The sequence below is a fragment of the Mesoplodon densirostris genome, chromosome X, assembly GCF_025265405.1.
Source record: "Mesoplodon densirostris isolate mMesDen1 chromosome X, mMesDen1 primary haplotype, whole genome shotgun sequence".
NCBI lineage: Eukaryota > Metazoa > Chordata > Mammalia > Artiodactyla > Ziphiidae > Mesoplodon > Mesoplodon densirostris.
The window spans coordinates 51,957,964-51,962,951 of record NC_082681.1 but is presented as its reverse complement, the minus strand read 5'-3'; positions in this window follow the sequence as shown (position 1 = coordinate 51,962,951).

Sequence of the window (4,988 nt, the reverse complement as noted above, 5' to 3'; positions counted from 1 at the left end):
AGCTACAGCCAACAGTCAAACTTTTATTTGACAAAAGCCTTATAGAACTAGGAATTAAAAATTTGTTTATCATGCCCAGAAACAGGATATCTTGCCACCTGAGTTCCAAAATTACATAAAAGATTAGCCTGAGAGCAGAAGCAAATGAAGTCAGAGCAGCTCCTGGGTCAAGCTCAATATGAATTCAAATATTACTACCATTTGACATTATTGTCAGTGTTACTAGCTGCTTACTGTGTTCTGACCAAACCATATCTAAATATAGCCTGATCCAGTGGTTCTCAAACTTTAGTCTGCATCAGAAGTTTCTGGGGTACCTGTTTAAAATGTATAGTCTTGGCTCCAAGGACGAGAAATTCTGATTCTGTAGGTTTGGGATGAAGCTCTGGAATCTGCATTTTATCAGTTCTTCCCTCCCTTAGTGATTCTGATGCAAGTGGTTCAAGGAACACATTTTGAATAACATTGGCATATCCCTGATAGTATGAATAATTCCTGGCTTGTATGTCAGCAACACCATCATCAGAACCATGACCTCCCTAGTGGGATTGTAGGAATGCCTCTGGTTTCGTTGCTCCCATACATACCAGCTCTCTGCCTCTACTTGCCTTCCTGGCTCTTCTTAGATGCCTGGGCAAAGGATAGAATGTTATTGTTATAATAACAATAATAGCTAATATTTACTGAGTGTTTTCTATCTGCCCAGTACTAAGTGCTTTTCTTATATTAAGTAATTTAATCCTCACATTGAGCCTGTGTATGAAGTAGGAACTATTATTATTTTTCTTTTACAAATGAAGAAACTGAGACACTGCCCAAGGTCACAGACTCTGTAAGTGACAGAGCCAGGATATGAAGGCAGGCAGTCTGGCTCCAAAGCCCATGCACCAAACCACTATGTTATATTAACTATCTACATTTAAAAGGGAAAGTACTAGCTTTTTTTTTTCTTTGTGATTATATGATTTTTATTTTACTCACTAAGGCACAAAATTACAGAATTATTGTGAGGAGAAAAAAAGATTTAAAGTATAGCCCTTTATCAGAGACTTAATTGATCAAGTCCAATTTCCCTGAAGAGTATGTGATCATAGTAAAACCCACCATAATGCTTGTATAATGCTTCCATATTCCCTGCTAATTCCTTGCCTCACTCAAGAGATTTGAAAACTGAGACATTAAGCAAATTTTCCAAGGTCACCACAGAGTTAATGGTGGTAGCATAGTGAGGGCTGCTCATCTTCCCCTCCACCCCTAATTCCTGCATGCTCCCAACTCAGTTCCTCTACGTACTGGCCTGATTTCGCAGCACAATATCCATAGTCTGGGATGGCCATATATGGAAGATGTAAAAGAATAAGCTATGTATTGACCAAACTTGGCATGGCTTTTGGAAACCATGCTAATGCCCAAAAGACAATAAATGTAATTGAAAACATCAGCCTAGACAAGGGAGATGTTTTCTTTACAGTTGTCATAATAAATCTCTCTGAACTTTACCTGGCATTTAGGTATATCAGGCCCTCCATTGTAGACCTTTGATTTTTCCCCTGTCTTTGTAACCTCACTTTAAACATCACTCTTTCCTTCTCTATACTTTTCTCATACAATACTTTTAAAGCAACCAGGACATAATACATTCTTTTCATATCCTCTACAAAACATTTGTGAGCCCAAAGCATGTGCAATTCTTTCTAGTTGCAGCTGTGGAAGAAAAAGGTCACCAGTAGCTAGCTTAAATGTACACAAGCAGCTATAAGTTCTAGTCAGAGCTTACCAGTGCCTCATAGCAATTTACAAGAGGGAGCTGCGTTTACCATCCTGAGTCATTCTGCCAAATTCCAGGGTGTAGAACTTCAGTTTTTCCAACAATCACAATGCGTTTTCATGATGTAAAGTTATCCAAATCCATGAAACAATGGCAAAAGCAGGTTTTGATTCATGGCTTTATCCCCAGACAGCTTCTGCAAACCACTGGAAACGCCACCTTGGTAATAAGGCATATTCTGTGATGCTCCCACATCTACAACATTTTTTTCCTCTCCTCTTGCTCATCATAACAAAGCTTCAATCCAAAGGACCTTTCAAACCATATGTATGAGGTAAGCAGAGAGTCGGCCTTATACTAAGCTGCTTAATCATATATATAGCATTAAAACCAATTTAAAAATAAATAAGTGAAATAATGAAATGAGGCACGATTTTCTGAACTATTGAATTAGCAAAAATTAGGAATCTCAGTGTTGGCACATATATGTGAAAAAGGCACTTTGATATAGTAGTAGAGACAGTGTAATTAGTGTAGCTATTTTGAGGGCAATTTGGCAATATCAATCAAAATTAGAACTGCACATACTCTTTGACTAGCTATTCCTCAGTTGGGAATTTAACCTAAAGACATATACTCGCAATATATATAAAAGATAATTCAAAAGAGTATTTGTGGCATTGACTGTACTGGGGGGAAAAAGTAAATGGTCCAGTGATAGGGCCTCGTTAAATAAATATGTCTCATCCCTACTCTTGAACAATACAGAAGGTCTGTATGACCTGATATAGAAAAATCAAGAGGCATCATTAAATGGGAAAAAAGTAAGCTGAGGAGAAGCTTGAATAATAAAGTAATAGCTAACCATGTGGGACTTCTAGAATGTCCGAGTGAGGACTTCTAGAATGTCCAATGAGGGTTTCTATAAATCCACTCTAGCATAAAAGCAACAAAAATACTGGCAAAATTATAAAATCAACTTTTTCAGAAATCTGGAAATTACCCAAAGGCCTGAAGCAATCTGAGGGGCATTTAATCAAGAAAAACTGTTTAACCTCTATAAGAACATTTTATGGCATTTTTAACTTGACTTACTCCCATGTCCCTCTTCCCAGTTCCACAGTAGCCTTGAAAAACAGCAAACTCACAAGCATAGTAGCTGTAAAGAAAACAACAACAGCATTACAGCCACCAGAGAGAGAAAACTGGGTTTGATGCTCTTCAGAAGTTCCCATCCCCAGAACACTGTCATTATTTAACCTGTCTCACAGCTCCCTGGAAAGTCCCATTCATAGAGTGTTTCCATTATTTGACCTGACTCAGAGCTTGCTCCACAGGACAAGCCCTATCTTCAGAGCATTTGTTGAATGCAGTCAGCAGCAATTGGTTAATCACAGCTGCCTGAGATAACTATAACAGTTTGGGCAACCAAGAGCCTAGTCAAAAACATAAAAATAAAAATGATCTAGGTAAAGGTCAGTCCTTGACACAAGGGTTTGTAAAAACAAATATTTTTTAATTAAAAAAAAGATCTAGAGAAGGATATGACCAATAGTGGCCTTTAAAGAGCTCTGACATAACCCTGGGTATCTAGAAGTCTGTGTGTATGTGCAGCACAGTGTATATGCCTAGGAAAGGCCTGAGAAGACATCAAACTCCCATCTCTGGTTGACCTTAAGGCTCTATGCAAGCCAGAAGTACAGACTAAGGCAGAGTTGTAAACTGCCTGCCTGAGTGTTGAAGGCATGCCCCTGTCAGTACAGATCCCCACCCCCAAGGAAAAGGATGGAAGAATTATTGATTCAAGACCCTTAAGGAAATATTTGATGAATCATCATGTAATCGCTAAACTGAGTAGAGAATTGCATGGCCACGCACTAGAGGCAATACAATAGAAGTAGTCCAGAAAAGTCACTTTACAAAAGAACAGCAAAAACAAACTGACTAACGAAACAGCGACAAGCAAAAAAATCCTGGGGTGGGAGAGAATGTGATCTAGAGTTGCCAAATTATATTATCTAAAATGTCCAGTTTTTAACAAAAATTATGACTCACAAAGAAACAGGAAAATATGGCCCATATACAGGGGGAAAAAAGCCGTCAATAGAAACTCTCCCTAAGGAATCTCAGACATTGGACTTACTAGACAAAGTCTTCAAATAAGCTGTTATAAATATGTTCAAAGAACTAAGGGAAACCATGTCTAAAGAATTAAAGACAAGTAAGAGAGTGATGCCTCATCAAATATAGAATATCAATGAAAAGAGAGATTTTTTTTAAACCCAAATAGAAATTCTGGAGTTGAAAAGTACAATAACTGAATGAAAAATTCACTAGAAGTGTTCATCAGCAGATTTGAGCTGACAGGAGAAAGAATCAGAGAACACAAGATAGGTCAATTAAGATTATCCAGTCTGAGTAAGAGCAAATAAAAGGAATGAAGAAAAATGAACCGAGCTTCACCGACCTATGAGACACTATCAAGCACACCAACATACACATAATGGGAGTTCCAGGAGAAGAGGGGTCAGAGAAGGAGGTAGAAAGAATATTTAAACAAATAATGGTCACAAACTCCCCAAATTTCATGAAAATCTTTAATCTACACATCCAGTAATCTCAACAAACTCTAAGTAAGATAAACCCAAGAAGATACACACCCAGACACATCATAGTCAAACTGTTGAAAGACAAAGAGAAAGATTTTTGAAAGCAGCAAGAGGGAAGTGACTCATCATGTACAAGGGATCCTCAGTAAGATTAACAATGGACTTCTTATCAGAAACTTATCAGAAGCCAGAATGCAGAGGGATGACATAGCCAAAGAACTGAAAGGAAAATACTGTCAACCATAAACTCTCTATTTGACAAAGCTATTCTTCAAAAATGAAGGAAAAATTAAGACATTTCCAGATGAACAAAAACTGAAAGAATTTTTACCAGCAGACATGACATGCAGTAAATAATAAAGGGAATCCTTCAGTCTGAAATGAAAGGACTAGGCAGTGACTCAAATCCACACAAATAAATAAAGATCACGAAAAAACGTAACTATGTAGGTAAATATAAAAGATAGTATAAATGTACTTTTTGGTAAATTTTGTCCTCTCCTACCCTATTTAAAATACAATTGCATAAAGAAGTAATTATAAAACTGTGTTGGTGGACTAAAAATGTGTAAAGAGGTAATTTCTATGACAATAATAGCTCAAAAGGAATG